Raw genomic sequence first — 27,520 nt, forward strand, 5'->3', positions numbered from 1 at the left:
TGACATGTCTGTTGACTTGGATGCCATGTGGAAGTTGAGGGGGTTGTGGTCGCTGACTGGCGGAACTACTGTCGTTAAGGCAACAAGAGGAGGTGGCACCAAGTTTTTGTGTACAGTATGCCATGTGGATGTAACAAATTTGTTAGAGGTTTGAAAAATGTCATGCTGGCAAGGAAGAAGGGGTTGCCACCGGCGGTAGCTTTGGTAGTGTTAGAGTGCATAGTAGTGCCAGGAAATTTGTTTAACGCTAGCAGTGGAGACAAAGTGTAGTGCTGGTATTTAAAAGGCTGGTGGTCGTCTTTGAAAATACCAGTAGGAAGGGATTAAAAATCCCACATTCACTATGTAACACTCCTCGCGGTGTATAAAAACAAAAACCTGCAGTGCTTAAACAAAGCACAAAGCCAACCGTGATATTTGGTGGTTGGTGTTGTAGGCTTGGCTAGTGGTTGATTTAGTCGATGAATGTGTACTCACTGAATATTATGAAGAAATATGCCAAAATTTGTTGGATTAAACTGTTGGTTGTTACCAAGGTATATACAAATATTTTAGAGAATATTCCAATGAGAGGGTCAAGATTTCACCACCTGGTTCCTGCAATTTTTTTTTCTCTGCAGGCCTGATGGGCTAATTTTTTCTTTTGAAAAATGCTCCAAAAAATATAGAAAAAAATTAAATTAATAGATCCAAAAATAAATTAAGTAGATTTGAAAATGATCATATTGGATTTGCAAATTAGGCCTTTGGGTGCCAGTTTGCAGTTTTTTTTTGCCCCAAATTTGACTATGGCCCAATATAGGCAAATTTATAGTTAATTTTCACCGAATCGACACTTTAGATGTAATGGTGAGGTCCACTTTGGCTCTAGATGCTCCCAATAGTTCTGGATACTCTAAATCTGAATTGAGGTGTCCTTAGAGAGGTGATGCAAGAATGGTCTCCAATGACTATGAAATGACACTCCTATGGCTTTGATACCATGTAAGAATTTGCCTTAGGATAAAATTCACCCAAGATCAAGAAGCAAAATAACTAGCACAAAATAGATCAACAAAGTATGATCATAATAACATTATGGTATTCAATTCATTGTATAGTACACTAGAAGTGCCTGTATATAAAAGGCCTCTAAGATGCATCTAGAATGTCTAGGAGTTAGCAAAATGATAAGCCTCACAACTAAGCACATGTCCACTAGGAGTGGATTATCCTCCATTAAGCAGAAGAGTTAATGCAATAATGAGAGGATACACCTACAAAGGTGTGTCACATAAAATTATGTTGTAGATACCATGTGCTTAATTAAGAGTGTGAACAATTGTGTTGTCATCATGAAAACTTAGTTGATTATGCAAACTCCAGTGATGTAGACACCATGTGCTAAATTAGAGTTGCTTACTCCTATGTTGTCAACAAGACAACTCATATGAGTATGCAAACTCCTAGGTGTCTAACCTAATAAATAATAAAATAATGCATTTACCCTAAGTAAACTTAAGAAAAGTGTAAATAATAATTATTTACACTAATAGTCTAAACACTAGAGCTTGTTGAAGAACAACACTTGGGTCCTTTCTGATCTTCCACTAGGGAAGAAACCCATTGGTTGCAAATGGGTCTAAAAAATCAAATACAAATAAGATGGTACTTTGGATAAGTACAAAGTTCATTTAGTGGTGAAGGGATCTTCTTAGTGTTAGGGTGTTGATTATAAGGAGACCTTTTCTCCTACTACAAAGGTGAGCACCATCAGATTAGTCCTAGCCATGAAAGCACAGTTTGGCTGGAAGGTCCATTAGATGGACATCAAGAGTGCTTTCTTGAATGGTGATCTCATGAAGAGGTCTACATGACACAACCTCCCGGTTTCAAGGTTGCTGGTAAAGACCATTAGGTTCTCAAATTGGTAAAAGCTCTCTATGGTTTGAAGTAGGCACCTCGGGCATGGTACATCAAAATTGATAAGTACCTCAGTGATTAAGGATTCAAGAGGAGTTCTTTAGACTAAAACATGTACATCAAGACTATTGACAGTGACATCATCCTTCTAGTTATTTTTGTGGATGTTTTGATCATCATTGGCAGTTCGACATCTTTGATTCAGTGAATCAAACAGAATTTATGCCAGTCTTTTGATATGACTAACCTTGGGCTCATGCATTATTGCCTAAGTGTTGATGTTTGCCAATAGTCTTCTAGTATATTCATTTCTTAGTCCAAATATGCTTGGGCCCTATTAGAAAAATTTCAAATTCAGGATTGCAAACCTACATCTACACCTATGTAGAAAAGGTCTCAAGTTATCAGCAAAGTCTGATTCTCCTTTCATTGAAGATACTACATATAGATAACTAGTAGGAAACCTCATCCACCTCTTTGCTACTAGGCTTGATATTAGCTTTGTAGTCAACTATATTTCATTCTTTATGACAGCTCCTAAGGCTGATCATTGGATGGTAGCAAAGCATGTGCTTCATTATGTGAAGAATACTTCAAATTATGGACTTCTTTACTCTCAAAGTTCTAATCCTAAACTTAGTGGGTTCAAAGATTTAGATTGGGTAGGCTCTATTGATGATAAAAAGTCAACATCTAGATATGTGTTCAGTTTGGAATCTAGTGCAGTCACATGGACTAGTAAGAATCAGTAGAAAATTTCTCTCTCTTCTACAAAGGTTGAATACAGAGGGACTATTAAGGCAAGATGTGAACCTGTTTGGCTTTGTCAGATGCTTGGGGATATGCAAATATCACTAGTAGGACCAACTACTCTATTTGTTGATAATGAAGGCATTATCAAGTTAGCACGAAATCCAATCTTCCATGAACAAACCAAGCATGTGGATGTTCACTATCATTACATATGACATCTGGTTGAAGATGAGACTATAGATTTGTAGTATGTTCCTACCACAAATCATATATAGACATTCTCACCAAGCCTCTTGGTCTTGATAAGTTTGTCAAATTTAGAGGACATCTAGGTGTTCTATATAGATTAACCACTAAGGGAGGGTATTACAATAATAGATAAGTCATCTATTATTAGTTAATGGTTATCTATTATAAATATCTAATTAATCTTTAGTTTTCTTCTAAGTGAGAACTTAGATGAGTAGTTGGTAGGAGTCAAACTTGACCCCAAGCTTTACATGACATCATACTTAGTGTATTTACTGGCGGCAAAGACAATAGACTCTCTAGGATTGTATAAGAATGGAAGCATACAAGATGCTAACACTTGGCCTTATGTGGTATATCCCTAACTAGTAAAGAAGAAGCTCTTGTATTAGAGCAAAGAATACATAATAGTGAATGATGCTTTCATTTTTTCAATCATCTAGTTCATTGAGGGTGATTATGCCAAGAGGATATCAGTAGAGGTAGTAACAAGGATTGTAGAGATGGCTTCCTATTACATCCAATTCAAGAAATTCACCTACCTTAGGGTAGCTAGTACAACTATTAATCCAAAGAAGCTCCCAAGATATCTATCAAATAGGCTCATTTTATTGGAGATTTCAAGACAACTCACACCTGCATATGATAGAGTGAGGAAACAACATAGGAAGACTTGGGTATGGCCTATCACTATAGGTCCATTTGAAGTTGAGAGAAAACATGATATCATGACCTTTGATGTAGAATGGAATCAATATCCTTTGGAAGATTACAACTCCCCTCATCCATTTTTTGACAATATTGGTAGATTTCAACTTTTGGCAAGAAAATAATTTGTTCATGAAGATGCAATAGAAGATCATTGGATGAACATGATAGATGAGTATGATATCTGAATTAGGGATGTAGGAGGACTCTATATCTAGCAGGAAGCACCTTGAAGATAAAGAACCCATTAAAGGCTATCCAAAAGGACACTCAAGAGGTCTTAGATCCCTTGTACAGTCATGACAAGATATTTGATAGACCAATTATGAATGCAGAGCTTGACAAGGAAGAGAATGTAGATATAAATCATAGGGTGAAACATATAATCCAATTGACAAGGGACTAGATCAAGAAGCCCTTTAAGCTAGATCTAGTACCTCAGATTATTATCTTTCATGCCACAACACACCCAATTAATGGTCAAGGTGCAAAAGTAATAGTACCAACTTTCCTTGTGCAATCTCCAATTAGGTCAGAAATGACATATAAGCTTGATAGGGAAGTTAGTTACTTCAGAGTTGAAAAAGGGAAGAATAAGAGGAAAAGAATTTCTCTAAAGCAAGCTGAACCTGATGTTGAAGAACATCAATAGGAAGAAGTGACTCAAGCACAAGAGGCAACTCAAGCACCTGAAAACCAAGAGCCTCAAAATGAGGAAGCAACTCAAGCTCAGGATATTCCACAAGTGCCTCCGTTAGAATAGGGATAGGAACAACAACCATAGCAAGAAGCACATGAAGTATCCCTACCTACACAAGAGGAAGAATCCTCTCCCTCAGCCACTAAGAAAGCTAAGGTTAAACCTAATATTAGAAGGACTTGATGATAGAGGATACAATGAAAGGTTATACTTATTACTCTAATCCTAGAAACTATCCTTGAAGAGGATGAAGAGGGAAAAGAAGATGAATAAGACAATATCCCATTGAGTCAAAGGACACACTTGACAAGGGCTTCCTAGGAAGAGAGAAGGAAAAGATCCACCATCACACCGCCATCTATTCCTAGGCAACCTATTGAGGTTACAACTTCAGAGTATGAGCAACAATAGTGGACAAATCAATAAGAAGGGTAGGGAACATATATTTTCAACATATCTAATTTTGAATTTATACCAGTAGGGACTAAAATGGTGGGTGATAAAATATAAGATACACCTATGAACCAACCTTTGGGAGAGGATTGAAATCAAATGCCACCTCTACCCCAAGGATCTTTGGGTACCTCACCACCATCATTATAGGATTTTTCATTTTTGGACAAAGGACCAGCCACTCCCCTCCCTCTTGTCACCTAAGAAGAGAGAGTAGTGCATGAATAAGAGCTTGAATAGAGACCGACCGATGAAGTATCAGAGGAAGGACATATACCTAAAGAACCTCAACAAACTTCTTAGAATACAAAGATGAGGACTTTCAATACTACATATGTAGGGACACCAAATTTAGATCCCTCACAGAAGGAGAAGACTTCAAAAAGGAGGGATAAGGGAAAAGGGCCTACTGGGCAAAACTCTGCTTCAACCAAATACTTGTCTCCTATGGGCACTACATCAGCCTGGTTGAAGGGGGAAGTTATGGTCTTAAAAAAGAGACAACTAAACCTAAATGAAGAGGAGAGTATGGATGCACTAGTAGAAGGCATCAAGAGGCTCGAGCCACCTATGGGTGATGCACAACAATTGTCATTCATAATGAAGAATAGAGATCATGACCTACTCTCTCACATATCCATTCCTCCTGCACATGCTGAGATTGAAGATTTGACTCCAAAGGACTATCAGATTACATAAGTCCTATTAGGAAAGTCCACAATAGATACAACTAAAGTAATGATCACTATGGACATCAGGGAGGTGTTCAGGCATTTTGATGATAATGAGAATAAATTGATAAAGTTGCGTAAAGAAAAAAAGCTATTAAGAGGATATCTGCATGGAATTGTAGGTCTATTGGATCAAGACCACCTAGAGGTTACTCTCGTTGTGGAACTAAAAAGAAGAGATAAGGGGAGTGTCCAAGTTGATTCATTTTTGGGAGCATGTTAGCAATGGCATGACGATTTTGAGCAGACGGGTGTAGAGATAATACAAGTTGATTTGAACCTATTGCATAATGTTCATTCTAATGCAGAGAAATTGGTATCTATAACTTAGACCAAAATTTTGGGCTTATGGATGAGGTACATACCTAGGGAAAAGACCTTTAAGAAATCCAAAAAATAAAAGGTAAAAGGTATTGTACACTCATGGAAGTGTATACAATAAATGAGATTGATAAACTTAAGGATAAGATTGAAAAGATAGCTGCCAGAAATAAGGTTATGGAAGAACTTCATGAAGATATTTAGAAGTTAAAAGGCCAGTCTCAAGAACAAATTTTGGATGAAAATATGTATTATGATGCTATTTCCCTTAAGATTTTTGAATATGAGTCAAACACAAAGCTCAAGTTAGCACAAGTAGTGGTTGAACAATTTTGAAGAACTTTCAAGGATGTTTCATCTAATGAATATTTTAGGCAAACATTCAAGGCTGAAGAGGTATTGTTGAGACTTGATGGTAGACTTGGCAATTTTGTAGAAAATTAAATGGATATTAGTAACTATCAAAAAATAGTTAGGCATAAATATGAGGCATTATATTTACCAAAATCTTCCCAAGTGATAGAGATTATACATAAATTCAAGAGCAAACATCTAGACATCACTTTGGTATAAAGGGGAAGAAAACCTAGAAGCTAGAAATTTAGTTTTGACACTTGGAAAATTTTTGGATTTTTTGAACCTGCTACATAGGTGCATAGGTGTGCAAGGTGTGCTACTCCAAAGGTGTGCTATTCCAAAGGCGTGCCATAAATTTTGAAGAAGGCAGCGGTGCATCGATAGTTAACTGTCAATTCTAAATTTAAAGCTTTCCATGCATTGGAAACACATTCTAACAACATCTTAACTCCTATAAATTTTTAGAGAAGGCCAAGCTTCCATTTTTAGAGCTTCTAGTGACTCCTAGATCCTCTTACAACTTCCTTCTTATCTACTATTGCCTTCTTTGTTTTAAGATATGTAAAGGCTCATGCACCCATTAATTGATATAAACAAGGGTGAAGTCCTATTTTAGCACCATTTCGAGAGTTAGTTTCTACATAATTAGATTTTTTAAATTAGTTTTAGGCATATATTTGCATGAAGAGATCTCTCACTCTCAACACAAATTGAGGAGATGATTTCTTATAAATTGAGGAATGTAACATGTATTCCAGGCCATTATTTTGATGCAATAATAAATGCTATTGGTGCTCTCATTCTAAGTGTAGTTATTCTTGCCGAAGTGTGTTATTTTTGTGGATTCTTGTTCATGATAATAATGGAGCCAATAGTTTTGTTGTGTTGATTTGATTGTGTGATATTTTAGTTTTGGTGTTTTCCAGGTGTTGATGAATTCCACCAATGTATAAAGTTGGAAAAAGAGATCACCCTATTGTTCCTACATAACTTCTCATCTCGCACAAGCACACTTTTTGTGGCCTTGCAATTTGATAAGAAGTGAAACATCTTTCAGTTTTACAAAGTTTCCATCAACAATTGCATTAGTGGATTTGAGGAAGCACTACTCCTACTTTCATTGGTTTCCTACTCGATCTTTTCAACGACTTAACTTGCAGAAATGTTGTTATCATGGTTTATGTACATTAGGAATTTCCATTTCATGTTATTTATTTTCATCTCTCATTAACTTATCTTTGTTATTTTCTTTGCTAACCCTTGGTTAAAATTAGGAATTTATATAGTTGCATTGTTAGATTGCATTCATTTGAAAAAATAAAATACCAAAAATATATCTCTTTTTGTGGTTAATTTTGAAACAGTAAGTAGATTGATCATCTTAGCCAAAATTGGTTTGAACTAGCAAAGGCCTCTTTGTGAACAAATACATTTATCTTCAACTAAGCAGATTCTAGTAGGTCGCAAGATCACCTAGAACCTTGGAGTTGATCCCAGATCAACTTTTCAATAGAGGAGTTTGAAAGGATTCCTACCATTAAGCATCGTGCAAAATGATAGTTCAACAGTTATTCTAGTGATTGATCTCGACAAACAAGCTCCAACCAGAGGACAAGGTGACTCATTTTTGGACACATGCCAATTGTGGCATCACAATTTTAAGGACAAAGGAGTGAAAATTATTGAGTCCAACATGAATGCAGTGCTAAGTATATAGAAGAATGCAAATAGTTTGGTTACTAGAGTAGACCGAGATTTTGGGTTAATGGACAAAGTGGCCACATGGACCAATGCCCTAGGAGCATTGCAAATAATTAAGGGCCATAGATACCACTAGATGTTACTAGATATTTATTCTATGGAAGAATTAGGTAAAATAGATGATTGGATTGAGAAAATAGAGGCAGATAATAGGGTGATGATTGGGCTGTATGAGGATATTTAGGATGTAAAGAAAATATCCCTGGATTAAATTTTGGAAGTTGATAAAAATTATAGTTTGACTAGTTTGGAGATTTTTGAAGATGATTGAGCCATGACTTGATTGTGTTCAAGAAAAGTAGTGGTGCAACACTTTAGATCCTTGTTTGAGGCTGAATCCTCAAAAGATGATGTTAGGAAAATTTTAGGACCAAGGCAACACTTACAGAATTAGACTCCAAATTGGAAGACTTTGTAGGGATCATGCAAGAGGTTAGGAAGTATCATCAAGAGATGAGAACAAAGTATGAATATTTGGAATTTCATGATACCCTAGAGATCACCTCTATTATTGAAAATTTCAAAGCGACACACCCAAACATCATTTTGGTAGAAGGGAAAAAACCCAGATGCTGGAAATTAAAATTTTGGCACTTAGAATTTTTTTATTAATTTTGGTCTTGCACCTAAGGGTGCACTAGTGCGAAGGTGCACAAAACACATAGGTGCACTTTTTCATAAGGCGCACCAAACATTAAGGTGCATCTACAATTTTGATTAGTTGTGATGGAGCTAAAAGTTTCTATTTTTGGGCATTCCATGCATTGAAAGCATGCTTTGATGAGAGTTTAACTCCTAGAAACACCTAGAGAAGGCGAAGCTTGCATTTTTTGAGGCTCCAATATCTCCCAGATCATCTTATGGATTCTCTCTTCTTATCTTCTTTTTATTTTATAAGAGCTCTCACTCGTAACACTAAATAAGGAGAGGGTTTCTTATTAATAAACATATGAAATATGTACTCCATGTTGATATTTTGATGCAATAATAAATGCTAATGGTTCTCTCATTCAGAGTGTAGTAAATCTTGTCAGAGTGTGTTATTTTTTATGCATTCACATTCATGAATAGTAATGAAGCTAATTATTTTATTTTGTTATGATATTGTGCAATCTTTTAATTATGCTATTTTCCATGTGTTAACAAATTTCACTGTTGTGATGAATTGAAGAAAGGATAACTATTATTCATGCATAACGTTTTGTCTCGTGTGTAGGTACCATTCATGGCTACACAATTTGATGAATTGTGAAATATCTTTCAATTTTTATTAAACTTCCCATCAACAATTGCATCAGAAGAGTTGAGGAAGTGCTGCTCCTAATTTCAATTGTTTCGTACTAGGTCCTTTTGATAATTTAATTCATAGACGTGTTGTTTCTTTGACTCATGTTCATTAGGAATTTCCCTTTCAGTAATGTGCTTTGATCTCTTATTACTCTATCTTCATTATTTTATTTTAAACCACATGGTTAAAATATTAATTCATATAGTTGCATTGATTGTAAATTATATTCTTCATAAAACAAAAAATACAAAAATACGTTGGTTTTGTGGTTACGTTTCCTCAATGTTCTGCAGAATTGACAGATACTAGAAAAGGTCTCCTTGTGAACATTTACATTTATCTTCGATTGAGCTACCCATCAGGTTACAAAATAACCACCTAGAACCTTGGAGTTGTTCATTGATAAGCTTTTCAAGTTAGAGATTCGTGAGACTTTTTTCCATTAGCATCATGTGAAACAACTGCTTAACAATAGGTTACCATGAGGTCAAAGGTAGTGACTCTCTTTCCATTGAGGTCCTCCACAACTTGGCACTGATGCTAGATGTTCTTTTCATGTACCATTAGATTGTTATTTTGTCTTTGAGACTTTGTTGTGCCTAACATCTCGATGTACTTGTATTATCATTACATACCCTATGACATGTATAGTGGATGTCATTCATTTAAATGTACTTCATTGTATCCATTGTACTTATTTATTATTTATGAGATTATGTATTTGTTATTTCATCATGGTTATGGATATTGTACTTGAGATTAATTCCAATTAAGAAAACTTTCATACATGTGTTTCAACATGAAGGAACCTTTGTATGCAAAAAAATCCTAATCTATTGAGAGCATGTACAAACAAGCAAACATTAGTTGTACAACATGTGCATACGAAAGATTATAAACAAATTAAAATATGACTAAGATAAGCTTGAGTTTAACAACTTATGCAATCAAAAATTAAAATTCTCATGCAACCTCAAAGCAGTTCAACAAGGGCACCCATAAGAGGCTTTTTTGGTGTGCTTTAGATTGGAGGGATGTGAATATGCTCTCCCCAAACACAACTATGAATCCCAATGATTGAAATGAAATGCTATGTGAAATATGAACCTAACTAAGGTGAGTGAGGAATGCTTCAAGAGGAGGCTATGGAAGAAGCCATTCTCAAAACATCCTAAGAAGTGGAGGTGAATGCAAGGAAACAAACTAAACTATCAATGCAAGAATGAAATGAAATATAGCAACTACCAAAGGTTAGTAGCAATGCATAAAAATCACTAAAATTACTAAAAATCTCTAACTCTAAACTAACATGATAACAATGAAAATGAGGGAGATGAAAAATGCTTGAGGCAAGGGCTCTATTTATAGGTTTGAGAGAGGCCTTGGGGAGGTGGCATCTATGTGGCATCCACATAGGTGCCACAAGGGAGACACATGGACTAAGGGGACAAGCCATGCAAAGGTCAACATAAGCCTTTTGGATGAAAGTGATGGCTCAAAGTTTGCTCACACATGTGTGAGAAACCTTGGAGAAAGGAAAGGGGGACAAATGCGTAAGAGGTGTGAATAAAATAATAAAAATGGAAGCTTTATTGGATCTTGAGTTTCTCACACGTGTGAGCAAACACTTAGGAGCTAAAAGATATTTAGAAAGGTGTTTAGGATAATTAAGTGAGATTAATTAATGGGTAGGCTTAGAAGGATGAGAGTGATGGGTGTAAACTAGGTTTAAGGATGAGATTAGGATTAAATTTAATAAGATTTAACTTAATCATAGGATTAAAGAATTTAATAAAGTGAAGGGAATTAAATAAATTAGAATTTATTTAAAAGGGGATTTATGGAGCAGTATGGATTAAATGAATCTAATACATTAGTGGGGAAGTATTCAAATTAAATCTAAATATATTAAGAAAATGAACCTATTTAATTAAATACGTAGAAGAATATGACAAATATAATTAATTAATTATAATCTCAAAAGAAATATTAAAAGAATTAATATAGCGTTTGGGATGATTTTAAGCATCTACAACCTTTAGGAAATAGAAAATTGTATTTGCATTCTTAATGTGTACTTGATGTTTATGTGTTATATTGCTTCCACATTGTTATCTTAATATTGCAAAACATTTTAAGAAAAAATAAATTGTTTGAAGTAAACATGGTAATTTTTTTAATAAAAAATATTTGTATTAAAATTACTAAAATGCAAAAAGGAAAATTGCTTAGATAGTTGTAAATGATTAAAAATGCAAACTTAAAAATATAGTGCATAATTCAACCACCTCTAGTTTTCCATGTGAATTTTACTAGTAAAAATGGATTCACAATCTTGCAATAATTAAAATACATATTGTTGAGAAAAAGGTTATAATCAATATGTGAGCTTGGGGGTTGTAATTAGAGTACAATTCTTATGTAGCATATCCTAAAAAGATAAATCCTAAATATTTACCATTAGATTGCAAATGTAATAATGAATATTCTATGCACTTTATTTGCCCCATAAGATAACCTTATTTTAAGAGAGCATTATATTACAATTGTATATTGTGACATGTTCTAAGAGTCTAATAATTTTTTAGTTGCATTTGAATCTCTATTAGTTATACTCATTTGAGAAGTTTACTCAGCAAGTATATTGTAATTTGTTATCCATTTATAAATAACATCAATATTTATTAAGATTTTCTAACTTAATATTTTGTATAACCTTTTTCTCAATGTTACTGTAGGTTGTTCCACTACCTTAATTTCCTTACAATTTTTACGATATCTTTTCAAAAATATTCCTTAAATCTAGTTTATTGTGTTTGGAAAAATAAAATTAATTAGTTCAAAAAAGTTATTTTTATTCTTTATGAATCTTACCTTTTAATTTAATGCTTATTTGGTTTATAGCTTGTTTTTAAATTTAAGATTAATGAATTGTAAACAAAAAAAACTATTTGATTGGTCGTTGACCATAATAATAGCTGAAACTATATGTATTTTAAGATACATAAGTTTTGAAAAGTCATGATAGTTAGCCTCTAAATTTTATGACATCATTATTGACTCACAAGAAATCACTCATGAATTGGAAATTTAATTTCCCATAAAAGACATTTCATGAAAAATGGAACTATCTTTAGAGGGAATCACATTCATACTTGTTTGTTTTCTTCATTTACACCTTAAATCAAATTTATTTTTTAGGAATAGGGAGTAGCAAGGTCATCACTTGAGACAAAAGGGCATCACATTTGAACAAGATTAATAAGAATAGTAAAAATAAATAGGGCACAAGATTTAAAAAAAGTCGAGGGTCCAACATTTCTTAATTTTTTTTTATAAAATCAATAAAAAATAAATAAATCACAATGTAGACCAAGTTATTGATCATGGCTATGTCCAATGATTGAATGATGATTACAAACAAAAATATTCAACATCAACAATATAAAATTTTCATAATCCATGATCAATTGCAAGTGCTTCTTTTAACTTCAAGTGTGTAAAGCCCAAAGCCAAAAGAACACTTGCAATATTCAACATGTCTACTAATAAACCAACAAAAAAAAATCATTATGAAACTATAGATTTCAAATAAAAAAAAAAATTAGAAGAAAGCCTCAATGGAACTTGACTTGCTTGTAATAGACCAAAACTTGTGGAATTCAAAGTGTCAAAGGAATGCAAGAAGCTATAACATTGAGATTTGTAACGAAAAGATGAAATGATGAGACTTTCTAATCTTTACAATGGGCTTTGAACTTTCAAGTCGCTTCCAAGAAATTACATCCAAAGTTAAGAAGCATAAGTTATCTATAATTGCAAAGTAGAAAGATGTCAAGGTTTTGAAGTACTTCACACTTATAAAAATAGGGTTTTTTAGAGATTTGCATCAATTTGTAGTTTTGGACATAGAATTTTAATAACTTCTATAAAAAATTAAATAAAAGCACCCCTTAATAGAGAAATGCTCCCTGTTAATGATGAGACATAAATATTAAAAGATATATGTAACATTGAATGATAATGCAAAAAAACTTCTTGTAATTAAACAAAGAAAAATATAGATCAAAATATTACACTAATATTGTGAAAAATGATCAATTTTTGACATTGAATAATAAGTCTTGGAATTTTTAATTCTAGAACTGTATTATAATCTATTACAACAAAACCATATTTATGTAAACCAAAATAAATAAACATAAACTATCTTAAATTACTACAAATATAATATCAACATACATATATATCCTAAGCTTAGAAACATTTATCTAGAATTAAAAAAAGCATATAAAAAATAGAAACCAAATGAACTGATTAAAATTGTAAAACCAACATTAAAAGAAAATTCCAATCATTAAGATTACCACAACCAACAATAATTTAAAAAAAAAAAATCAAGGTGTCTAATATGCTGACACCTTTTCAAGAGTAAGTAAAACTCGTATATATAATACACACCATCTCAAAGAAATTTAATACAACCGATATACTTTTCTAACACTCAAGCTTTTGACTTCCATGGAAACTAAATACAAAATACAATATAGTTGGATCGCAAAATTGAATCTTGTTATGAAAAAATAATAAAAGATGCAATTGTTATTGCAAAGGAGACTCAACTGGTCCTAGATAAATTTCCTTACTATTTAAGGTATGAAGATTTCTTCACAATTGCTTTGTGATGTTTTCTAAGAACCGAATTCTCTAATATTTTGACATAAGCAAAAAAACTATGAAATGTGGAAAATTGAAATTGAAAAGTCCAATGTCAACTACATTTGCATATCCACTTATTCCCATTTCATCAAAGTTGAAAAATTAATTACAGTGACACTCAAATGAGTTACAAAGATGAAATATGTCATCATAATTATCATAACTTGAACATAATTAATGTAGTTTAAGTCCAATACAAAACCGATGATATGTCAATACTACAATGCATAAGAAGCTGTAATATAGACATAATCATGTTGATTTTAAGTCACAACTATGTTATCCTTCATGCCAAACATAAGCATAACATCAATACATCATATGATATAAAAAAAAAAAAAAAAAAAAAAAAAAAAATAAAAATATATATATATATATATATATATATATATAAAATAATAATAATAATAATAATAATATAAACACAAAAATCAACATGCCATCGGACCTGAGAGTCCATCTGCATGTTGTCCTATCTCCAAGCCATCAGATCGCTATCCATCCGCTATCATGAGACGAAAGAGTGGTCCAAGCACTTTTACCTCCCAACCATGGAGTGGTTAGTTGCTCGAGGTTCTTTGATTGATCCGGTGGATAATTTTAGTGAAAATTGAAGTGTCTTCAAATCTCCAAATTTTTGCACCATCAAAAAGATCTCAACGTCCCGATTCCAACGCAACTTGAACAGAGGAAAAAGGAGTCCGTTCGTGCAAGCTACGCTTGGTCAAAGATCTGGTCAACAGGCAGACCAGAGGGCTAGATAAGGAGCAAAATTAGACCATCTTGAAAGTGGTCAACAACGGATTTCAAAATGAAGATCTCGTCACAAGCTTTCCAGTGGTGTTCATTTCGTCAAAATTGAAGCCCGTATGTGAAAGATATAACAGTTTGAAACTTTGATAAAAATTTTAATTATGATGATGTCAGCATGACATCACTAATCCAACAAGTCAGCTAGGTAGCAGGCGGCAAAAGATTTTAGTGGGATTTGAACCCACAACTTTCTTTTTGCAAGTAACAATCATTGCCACTCCACTATACGTTGGCTTTTGAGATTAATATGTGCCTAGTTTTATTTGAAGTTATTTTCCTGCCTAAATAGCTACAAAAAGCCACCGACGAAGTTCCTTATTTTTGGCTAAAAGCCACCGACGGGGTTGGAACCCCCAACCTATTTGTTGTCAAAACCCTTTGTTGCCGTCACACCACATGGATGGCTTTACTTATTTTTGGCATAAGTTATTTTTAAACATTATCAATCCGCCAACTACCTATGTTAAAATAGGTTTATTTGTTAGGATTTCGACCCCTAAATTTGGTTAAAGCCAAAATTATAAAAGGAAAAAAGGGGTAATACAAAATCCAATTAATTAATAGGCCCTATAATTAAATATTTTTGTTTTGGCCTAATTTAAGTAAATTTGTTGTATAAAAAGGGGGAGAGGGTGAGTGTTTTTCACTCATGATTTTCAAGAGTCTTTTTGGAGGAGAATTTTGGCCAAGTATTTTTGTAGGCAGATTTTATTCTCTTCAAGTGATGATTTATTGAAACAGGCATTGTGACAGAGAGGTCTTGTAAGGAGATTTTTGTACCATTCTTGTATCTCAGAGTTTTGTTGCTGCCGAAGTGCTCGAAGGAATGGACTTGGTGCATTTGTAATTGATTTCTAGAGATTAATCAGATCGGTCGTACTCTATTGGAGCCAACCCGAAGACGTAGTCACATTTGTGGCGAACTTCGAAATCAAACTTTGTTTGCACTTTCTATCTTCTTATCTCTCTCAATTATGTTTATTTCACCTCAAGCTTTTGAGTTTGTGATGCTTAATTTCATTTATGTTAAATGTATTAAGACTTTCGCTGAGTTGTGTTTTTAATTAAGCATTCAATACTGCAATTAGTCTAGATCTGTCCATTAGATCATTGATTAAGAAGAATAACCCAACCCCAGCATGAGTAAGCTAGCAACTTGACACAGTTGGATCAAAATTTTTTGGTGCAACCAAGTGATCTAATCTACTTACACCTATGTCTAGTTGATAAATTCACAAGGATATGGAAGGGGAAAACAAAATAAAATAATCAATGCATTTCATTCATATGCATAATATTTTATCGAGCTCGGCCAAGCATCCAGTTTAGTGTAAAAGATGGGTAGGTAATTTCTAAGGAACACTAACACAAGCTTTCAATCATTACCCTCCTCTTTGATCCCACATTCAACACCCTTCCCAAAGTCAAAAATATTACTTCCATTACATTTTATATAAATTGATAAACATCTAACTAATATAAAACAAAAATAGCACTGTCTGTTGTCCTATAGACTATCATTGATATCAGAATTCATAGGTCTACACATATAATAGAAAATCATAAAATAGCAAAGATGTATTTGACACTATTAACCTCACCATAAAAAAAAAGGGCATTAAAATATAACCAGATTGTTAGTGCAAAATCCTATCAAAAACTTTTCAGATTAATAATGAAACTATTGTGATTAGTAAATTTAGCCAAAACAAAAGAATTTAAATGTTTGACTTGTTTTGATAGGTTATATGAGACCTATATATATATATCGTACTTTAAAAGAAACTAGTATAATTTAAAATAAAAGACTTGAATAAATATATAAAAAACATAAAATATATTGTTTTGTCACGTCCACAACCAATAGAGAGAAAACAAAGTTCTTAAGATTCTCATAAAATGGATGCTAGACAACTATTTGTAATTTCAAATAAGTCACTTTCTGTTTGCAGAAATCTTAAATTACCCAGTGAAATATCCATAGTAGACTTCACAAACAACTTCTTATTTATGGAGGAAAACCTTAGACAAAGGATAACCCACATGTTTTTTAACCCAACCAAAAGAAGCCATTACAAATACAAATGATTGCATTACAAGTGATCTTGCAAAAGAGACTCAATAACTACAAGAGAAAAATGGGAAAAAGGAAATCTGACCAGAGCTTTTGGTTGCTATGAGGCCACAGGGAAAATTAGAGAACTTTTGTATAGCTTCAACATTAAGGATTCTATCAATGCCCGATATTTTGTAGAAGGGAAGATGAACAACAACTCCAATATAATGAGCATAATTAAGTGAAGGGACAACAAAATCTTTTCTCTTGATCTCTATGGAAAGCTTAAACACATTACAACACACCATATGTGCACTTTGTATAAGGCTGCCCTCAATTCCATGATTCACAACGTGAACAACCATGGCAACAAGGAACACAAGCTTAATCTCCTATCCAGTCTAGAGTATATATATATGTAGTGAGGCACTCTGCATTCATGCTGGCTGATAGATTGAGGACAACCAACTATTGAGCATCAGCACTTGATATATCAAACGAAATACTGTTATTATGGCAATGGTTCAGTAAATAATAGACAAAGAAGCCCTTTACATTAATCACTTCATACAAATCATGCACTCCAATTTTTCTCCAAAATATTGATGAGACATAGGCCGAACAATAAACTAGTCGAAAGATGATGTGAAGGAGAAACATGTGCATGTCAAAGAAATCAAAGACAAAAGCTTCATGTGATGATCCCAGTCAGTTGCTGTGTAATGAGAAAATATACCATTTAATTTGAAGCATCATGAAATATGATGCTAGAACTGATTTAACTACTTTGGAATGATCATAATCTAGTCTAGCAAGGGTAAAGTATTGGTTGGAGAATAGATCCTTTAATGACCAACTAAAAATTAAATCCTATGTTCTTTTTTTTCATACGCTATGAAATAAATAATATAAAAGTTTTCAAACAGCCAAGTATTAATACAACAATATGACACCCAAGAATCAAACAATTATATTTCCCTCTCTTAACAATTATATTTCTATCACCCAAATTGTTTTCCCTCTCTTAACAACTTCTCCCTCCTCCTTCAATATGTCTCCCTTCCTATAAGGAGAAACATCTCTCTCGCTCTCTCTCTCTGCCTGCCGAACTCCCTCCAGATTCTTTTTTTAAAAAAACACTGCCTTCCCCTAAAATAATGTCTTCATCAATTCAACTCCCACTACCCCCTAGATTAGACTTACGCTTGGCAAATAGAAATTTAAAATTCATAGTTAAATTAATTTCATCTTAATGTATTTTATAACCAAATTTTCAAATTTGAAAACAAACTATTTCTTACCACCTATATTTCTCAACCAACTATTTAAGATTAAAATTTATAGCATTTCAAAAGATATAATATTTATATCTCCTCATTTTATCATTTATGCTAAATATTGTATGTAACAAAACATTTTAATCTATCTAGATAATTAAAAGTCAAAACAAATGATTTAAATTCAAATAAAACTATGTGTGTGTGTGTGACTACACCATAAAAATTTTAGGCTAACCCTATCGAGGAGCTAAACTCCTCTACCTCAACCATTCTTCCACCTTCAATGCTTGCACACTCACAAACTCGACAGCATCCATTGAGTCAGAAATGACATCACCTTGATAAATAAATAACATCTTAAATACAATTTTTTTAAACATTCATCATAAATCATCAAATATAAACATATAAAAACAAAGATAATTTTATCCATCATATCAAAATCTCATATAACAAAATCACTATATTGACAATAAGTAAAATTTATCCATCCAATATCATCGACTAATAAAGTCTAAACAAAAATATAAAGGTATTTGACTCAAGTTGAGTCATACATAGTCTTAGTCAAAAAGTCAATCAACATAATAAGTCCGAATAAAAATAATGTCAAAATTTGAGTCGTGACATGTTTTCATTAGAAACAAGTGCTGTGTGCAGCTTGAGTCCCTGCCTAAAGGAGCGGGAAAAATAATTTGTATTGGGTATCTATGAATATTTTCAAGAGAACTATGCATTTGAATGAGTTACATTAAAAATTACTTTAAATACATTTTAAAAGTCTTAATCTACAATTATTTAAAAAATAATGAACACTAATATTGTAATCAACCCATTCTATAAAGCAACTTTAAAAAGTAAGTGAATGAATTTTGTGAATGCTTCCATTTTATTAGAAGAAAATAATTGTAAAATAAACTTAGTAAAAATATTTGTAGGTATAAGATAGAGAAAAGTAATGTTTTTATTTTATTTTTCAAACATCACACACACATGCAAATGCACACACAATGTGCACATGCACACGTGCGCTGTGTGCACGCGTGAAAGAGTAAAGATCATTAAAATAAAAATTTGATAATTGCATTATGTATTTCAACTACTTATATGAACCTAAGGTAAAAATAAGTTTAAATGTAAAATATTTTTGTTATGAATTTGATATTATAGAATTTTGTGACTAGTTAGCTGTTGTATGCCATTATATTTAAGATCTTTACCTTGGTGGATGCATTTGGAAGATCACACCGTTAAGTGAAAATTAGGAAGCACACTTAGTGGGATTTATTTAAGGGGAAATTACAAAGTTGTTATCACACGAACCAACTCTATGGAGCAGTTGAACTTGAGTAGAAAAAAACCATTCATTAAGAAGGAAAGTGTGATAGTTAATTTCATTTATGATATCTCACTAATTTCATAATGCTCTAATCAAATAGATTTTGCTTTTCACTATTAGTTTGATAACAATCTTTCTTGAATATGTTTAAAAAAATAAAAAAATGAAATCTTATGGTATAGATCAATTGAAAAGCCACAAAAAAACTATATTCTAAATCTATAGAATCTATATTATTACATTTTTACTTTTCTTCCCTTGGTTTCATACATGAAGGTAATGTATAAAGCATAATAGTTAAATTTTATTTAAGTCTTTCTTGCTCCATTTTTGTTGATTTGCTTGACCATCCTATCCATTACTGAATAACTAATTTTCAATTCATCTATGAGGAGGCCATTTGGTGGAAACTACAATGATACTTTTCCAAGTTGACACCTTGCATTTTTAGAATTTGCATAAAAATTATTATTAGTTTTTGCATTATTAAATAGGAAAAGAAAAATAGCTTCAAATTAATAAACCTATATAATGTTTATATTAATGTATATATCTTAACTTTGAAACTGTAGACCCTTTCCTTATTTAATCAATCAAAAGTAACAGATATTAAAAAAATTTAAAAAAATCTTAGATTGTTTAAATTTATCTAACATATTTTTATCATTTAGATTTTTTCAATAATCATTCTAAAATTATATAATAATAATAAAAATATGTATAATATTACAATATTTAATGTTATATAAAATGTTGACATTATTTTGAATCTCAAAATTGCACATAATATCTTACTAAATATTCTTATCGATATTAACTTTCATTCATCAATTTCTGATCTTGTATATAAAAATAAAATTCAATTTATACTAATAATAGTCATAAGTTGATTTACACTATAAGAAGTATAGTGTCATTCAAAGTGAGAGTTATTTACTCTCCAACAATTCTACTTTACAAAATTAAAGCTCAAAACTTGGAAAAAGATGCATTGAAGAATAGGAAACGATGCTCAAGACTTTAATATGAAGCAAAAGCTTCATTCCCTTAAAATACCAAAGTGTCAAATTCAAAAAAAATAGTTGTCTTTAATTCATAACAATACCCATACACAAGTAACAATACCCATACACAAGCTACAGAAATCAACTATTTTGATTTTATTTCTTTCATGTAATGTACTAAAAAAGTTGCTTCCATTTAATCATACCTCACCAAAGTTATTGATAGTAGCAAGTTGTCTTCCATGGAAAAAATATAATTGGTAATATTCAACATACAGGTGGCTTTAAATGATTGTCAATGTCCTCCATTGGACAGGGATAAAATTTGCTACCAAATTGATGCAAAGCAATCATAATAATGACAATAAAATAATGGTAACAAGAATCGATAAGAAAACTGAATCACGATTTAAGAAAAGCACATATTTTCACTACATATAACTATTTGCAGATTACAAAGTGGATGGCTCTTCCTCTATTCATGCACTCTCTATCAAACTATTATCTTTTCACCCTTATCGATTCTCTATCTTGATCACATTATAAGATGATTTATTTAAAGATCATCTATTACAATAATAGATAAGACATCTATTATTAGTTAATGGTTATCTTGTAAATATCTTTAGCTTTAGTTTGCTTTCGTTTTTTGCTTTCTCTGGAATAGAATGTTTCTATTCTTTACGATCGTTTCCTAAGGAAACATCGTCTCATTCTTTTGTATAAATTGACCTTTCGGTCTCTGTTATTAACAAGGAAGTATTTACCAATTACCTCGTAATATGGTATCAGAGCAAGGTTGAATTTTTTTGAAAATAATAATTTCTTATTAAAATTATCTGAACCTTATTTTCGAAATTATTCATTCTCTAAATTATTCAAGCTCGAATTTGCAAAAAAAACATGACTTCAGCTTGCTCGCGTCTGTTATGTTTTGCTCATTTTTGATTGGAAATTGCGAGCCATGTTTTGCAGTCTTTTTTTCCTAAATCTGCAACAAAAAACGTGTCTGTAACACCATTTTTTGGTTCAAAATCCTCATCTCTACTGCTCTATCAGTCCATCAGTCTCTATTTTGAAAAGAAAAGTCTGATTTTTCATAGAAAATCAACATTTCTCTACAAATCCGTCGACTAGGGTTTTGCTCGAAACCCTAATTTTTTGGGGTCGAAAAAATATTTTGTTTGTAGATTCTTGGTGGGTTTTTCGAGAGCTCAACTAGTTTGTCATTCATTTTTTCTAGGTGCCTCAATTTTTGTGCCTCAATTTTTGAGCCAACGAATTCAAAAAATGACAGCAAATTCCTTTTGGGTTTTTCGAGCTCTCTTCTGGGTCATTCTCTGATTCTTTTGGGTCTTTCGTATTTTTGCCTCGAAGAACGTGCCTCCACAGATTTTCACAGTTTTTCATTGAAAAACATGCCATGGCATCTCTGAAAAATATTCTGCTCAAACATAATTCCAAATTCAATGGTCGCAATTATGGAACCTGGAAGCAGCGCATCATCGCAATCTTCGAATATCGAAACACCGATCAACTTGTTCTAGGTGTTAAGCAGCGTCCGACTTCTCTGGGTCTTGATCAAGATACATGGGATCTAAACAATTGAGAGGCAGTAATGCTTCTCAAACTATCTGTAGCTGATGACCAGCTTTCTCAGATTCCATCCGACAAGACAACGGCCGAAATCTAGACACATCTAAAAGTTCTTCATGAGACTTCCGACAAGAGCAAAGCCTTCTTTTTGAAAAACACTATGTTTTCTATTGTCATGGATGAGTGCACCTCGCTCCAGGCACACCTGAATCAGATTTAGGAAATCTGTGATCAGTTACTTGCCATCGGTCATAAGATGGAGGAAGAGGATATTGTGGTAATCACTCTTTGGAGTTTACCAAAATCCTATGAGCATTTTATCGAGACTCTCAACATCACATCTACTAGTGTTGATCTAAAGTTCACTGATCTTTACACCCTGCTGCTTCAGCAAGATCGGTGAAAACAACAGTTTGGTAGCAGCTCTAGTTCCACCTCCACTAAGCAAGCCTTTGCTGCCAAATCCTTTCAGAAGGATAAGGGCAAGTTTCAGCAACTATCTCAGCAGAAGTCTTCTGCTCCAGCATCCGATGGTACCAGAAAGAAGAACATTCAATGCAACTACTGCCACAAGTATGGTCACATGAAGGTTGAATGTCAAAAATGTTTAGCTTCTCAGTCTAAGCAATTAGGTTCGCAACCCAAAGTGAACAGTGCAGAGCACATTGAGTAGGCAAAATCTACCTTTTACGCCTTCATGGCTAAAAGACCCGCAGATCATGTGCAGTCATCTGCCTGGTACATTGATTCAGGTGCCTCTCGACATTTCACTCACCGTAGAGACTGGTTTACTGACTACCAGCCTTATTCAGATTCTGTTATCTTTGGTGGTGGAGAAGAGTACACGGTTGTTGGTAAAGGCAACATTCAACTTTAGTCTGTTGGGAGGAAGCTCATATTCCTTGATGTGTACTACGTTCCAGGGATGGAACTAAATCTACTCTCGGTCAGTCAGTTGCTACGACATTCTCCACACTTGGCAGTCACCTTCAATTCACATCAGTGCACCATCACTGATCGGGCGACTAAGTCTACTGTTGCAGTTGGTCTTGAGGATCACGGTCTTTTCAGACTTACTGATTTTGGTGATTCTCAGGACTTAGCTATGGCTTCTCGGAGATCTTCCATCAGCACACTTTGGCATCAGCGATATGGGCACTTAAATGTGCATTATCTCTCACAACTTTCTCGAGATGAGCTTGTTCTTGGTTTTACAGAGATTCAAACCCAACACCTTGGAGTTTGTGACGCATGTCAAGCTGGGAAGCAACATCACACACCTTTCCCCAGTGGCAATTCTTGGCGAGCTTCTCAAGTACTTCAGCTTGTTCATGTTGATATCTGCGGCCCTATGGCCACTCCTTCTGTTCTTGGGTACAAGTATTTTCTGTTGTTTGTAGATGATTTCAGTAGAAAAATGTGGGTGTATTTCCTTAAAAAGAAATCCGATGCATTTACTGTATTTCAGAAGTTTAAACCCTTAGTTGAAAAAGAGTCTGGGAAATCTATTATTACTCTTAGATTAGACAATGGGGGTGAATTTTGTTCTAATATTTTCTCGAGCTTCTTGGATACACATGGCATCCAACACCAGTTCACCACACCCCACACGCCACAACAGAACAGTGTAGTTGAACGTTGGAATAGGAAAATCACCGAGATGGCTCGTTCCATGCTCGAACACAGACATGTTCCGAAGCATTTTTGGGCAGAAGCAGTTAACACTGCAGTTTATTTGTTGAACCAGTCACCCACAATGGCGGTCAAAAGTAAAACTCCGAAAGATGCCTAGTCAGGTCGCAAGCCCAGAATTAGTCACCTAAAAGTTTTTGGCTCTCTTGCTTTTGTTTGGATCCTTGATGCTTCACGCACCAAGTTGGATGCCAAGAGTCAGAAACTGATGCTTGCTGGATATAGCAGTCTTCACAAAGCCTACCGCCTTATTGATGTTGAGACATCTCGTCTCATATACAACCGCGATGTAGTCTTTGATGAGCAGCGAGGACCATTCATGCTTGTTTCTCCTGTTCCTGATCCAGCAGACCAGCCTATGCAGGTTCATGATTTGGGAGTTTGGCTTCCATTAGATCCACCTGATGGGAGGGCTCTAGTAGCTCCTACAGCTCCAGTCCTGCCAGTGATACCTGCACAGACACCTCCGGCTTCTCCTGCAGGATCACCTCATTTTGAAGATGCTTCACCTAAGTTTGATCCATATTCTTCTGATGAGGATCCTGCTGATCAAGCATCTCCTAGTACTACTGTTGGTCATTCTCCTCTCCGGCCTAAGTGGTGGGCTAAGACACTTGCTGATCTTCATGATGATGAGCTCATTGATGGGAGAATTGCTCGAAAAAAGAGCAAAACTACAGATTCTATTAACTTTGCTCTTATGGCCAACATTCACAGTGTGTTTGAACCTCAAACATATTCCGAGGCTAAAGGAATTCCAGAGTGGGAATAGGCCATGCAATTTGAACACCAGAGCCTGCTGAAGAACAACACTTGGGTCCTTTCTGATCTTCCCCTAGGGAAGAAACCCATTAGCTGCAAATGGGTCTACAAAATCAAATACAAATCAGATGGTACTTTGGATAAGTACAAAGCTCGTTTAGTGGCAAAGGGCTTTTCTCAGTGTCAGGGCATTGATTATGAGGAGACCTTTGCTCCTACTGCAAAGATGAGCACCATCAGATTAGTCCTAGCCATGGAAGCACAGTTTGGATGGAAGGTCCATCAGATGGACGTAAAGAGTGCTTTCCTGAATGGCGATCTCCATGAAGAGGTCTACATGACGTAGCCTCTTGGTTTCAAGGTTGCTGGTAAAGACCATCAGGTTCTCAGATTGGTAAAAGCTCTCTATGGTTTGAAGCAGGCCCCTCGGGCATGGTACATCAAGATTGATATGTACCTCAATGATCAAGGCTTCAAGAGGAGTTCTTCAGACTCAAATTTGTACATCAAGACTACTGACAGTGACATCATCCTTCTGGTTATCTATGTGGATGATCTGATCATCACTGGCAGTTCGACATTTTTGATTCAAGGAATCAAAAAACACTTATGCCAGTCTTTTGATATGACTGACCTTGGGCTCATGCATTATTGCTTAGGTGTTGAAGTTTGGCAATAGTCTTCTGGTATATTCATCTCTCAGTCCAAATATGCCAGGGCCTTGTTAGACAAATTTCAAATGCAGGATTGCAAACCTGCATCTACACCTATGGAGAAAGGTCTCAAGTTATCAGCCAAGTCTGATTCTCCTTCCGTTGATGATACTACGTATAGGCAACTAGTAGGCAGCCTCATCTACCTATCTGCTACTAGGCCTGATATCAGCTTCGCAGTCAGCTATATTTCATGCTTTATGATAGCTCCTAAGGTTGATCATTGGATGGCGGCAAAGCGTGTGCTTCGTTATGTGAAGGGCACTTCTGATTATGAACTTCTGTATTCTAGGAGTTCTAATCCTAAAATCAGTGGGTTCACAGATTCAGATTGGGCAGGCTCTGTTGATGATAAAAAGTCAACATCTGGATATGTGTTCAATTTGGGATCCGGTGCAGTCACATGGACCAGCAAGAAGCAGCAGGTAGTTTCTCTCTCTTCTACAGAGGCTGAATACAGAGGGACTGTTAAGGTAGGATGTGAAGTTGTCTGGCTTCGTCAGATGCTTGGGGATATGCAGATGTCACCAACAGGACCGACTACTCTGTTTGTTGATAACGAAGGCGTTATTAAGTTAGCACGGAATCCAATTTTTCATGAACGAACCAAGCATGTGGATGTTCATTGTCATTACATACGACAGCTGGTTGAAGACGGGACTATAGATCTGCAGTATGTTCCTACCACAGATCAGACTGCAGACATTCTCACCAAGCCTCTTGGTCCTAATAAGTTTGTCAAATTCAGAGGACAACTTGGTGTGTTAGATAGATTAACCATTAAGGGAGGGTATTACAATAGTAGATAAGATGTCTATTATTAGTTAATGGTTATCTTGTAAATATCTTTAGCTTTAGTTTGCTTTCATTTTTTGCTTTCTCTAGAATAGAATGTTTCTATTCTTTACGATCGTTTCCTAAGGAAACATCGTCTCATTCTTTTGTATAAATTGACCTTTCGGTCTCTGTTATTAACAAGGAAGTATTTACCAATTACCTCGTAATATCATCTTTAACGGTTACAAACCATTCTTCAACTACTTGACTCCGTTTTTGTTCCTTTTGGAATTTCAAGAGGTGCCCCTGCATCATACTGCCAGACTTCAAATGTTTCCATGTCCCATGGAATCGAGATGGAAGACAAATATGGGCCTTGTCACTCGGATCATTGCATCGACGCCTCTGCTGATTCCTTTTCACTATCATTGCTTCGATGCCTCCTCCACTTTCTTTATCTCTTTTAACTGACTCTCATCAATGGAGTTATGCTGGTCGCCTCCAATGGTGCTTTAGCCATTGCACAATCCACTCATCCATGCTGCATCACAACATCCTATCCTTCACCTGGGAGTCCCATCATGCCTCTCTCCCCAATCTGTTGGCGACACACAAGACCATTTCCTATGGCCTCTGGTAGACCTTCATGTCCACCCCCTGCAGCTGAGCGAACCCATACCAATTTACAACCACAAACTTCATACCAAGAATCCAAAACAACCACAATATTGCCTGGTGTAGATCATCTTCCATCTATAGCTCATAATCTTCTGAGCTCTGATACCTATTTGATGCGGAGCATTCATAATAATGACAATAAAATAATGGTAACAAGAATTGATAAGAAAACTGAATCACCATTAAAAAAAAAACCATATTTTCACTACATATAACTATTTGCAGATTACAAAGTGGATGGCTCTCTGGCGGCACGCACTCTCTATCAAACTATTATCTTTTCACCCTTATCGATTCTCTGTCTTGATCACATTATGAGATGATTTATTTAAAGATCATCTTTAACAGTTACAAACCATTCTTCAACTACTTGAGTCCATTTTTGTTTCTTTTGGAATTTCGAAGGTGCCCCTGCATCACAAATATAGATGAATTCACACAAAAGTGAGATATTGACATCATAAGTCTCAATAGCATCAGCTCTATTCCAAGACACACATGAATTTTTACATTTTATAAACACCTATTCAAATTAGTGAATTTGAATAAAAAAATTGTAATAGAAAGAGTACCCACCATCCTTATGTCAGTTGAAAAGACAACATACAACATGAACAATATACCTCTCCTCAATTCAACTCAACGCGCACCACTTGCCTCCTTGATTTAAAGAAATAAAATCCTGGTATGGTTTTCCAATAGAGTAATCCAACACAATTTAAAAAGAAAAAATATTATTCAATGATATATAGCTCTGCTTAAAAAAATCATATTATATCCAACTGGTATGACTCCATTAGAGAAGAAAGATATGTCCGTGGAGGATTTGACAGACAATAGTGATATGACTCCGTACTGCGTGTTGTTC

This window comes from Cupressus sempervirens, chromosome 3 (genome assembly GCF_028749045.1).
Source record: "Cupressus sempervirens isolate cs-2001-9-10 chromosome 3, ASM2874904v1, whole genome shotgun sequence".
Lineage (NCBI taxonomy): Eukaryota > Viridiplantae > Streptophyta > Pinopsida > Cupressales > Cupressaceae > Cupressus > Cupressus sempervirens.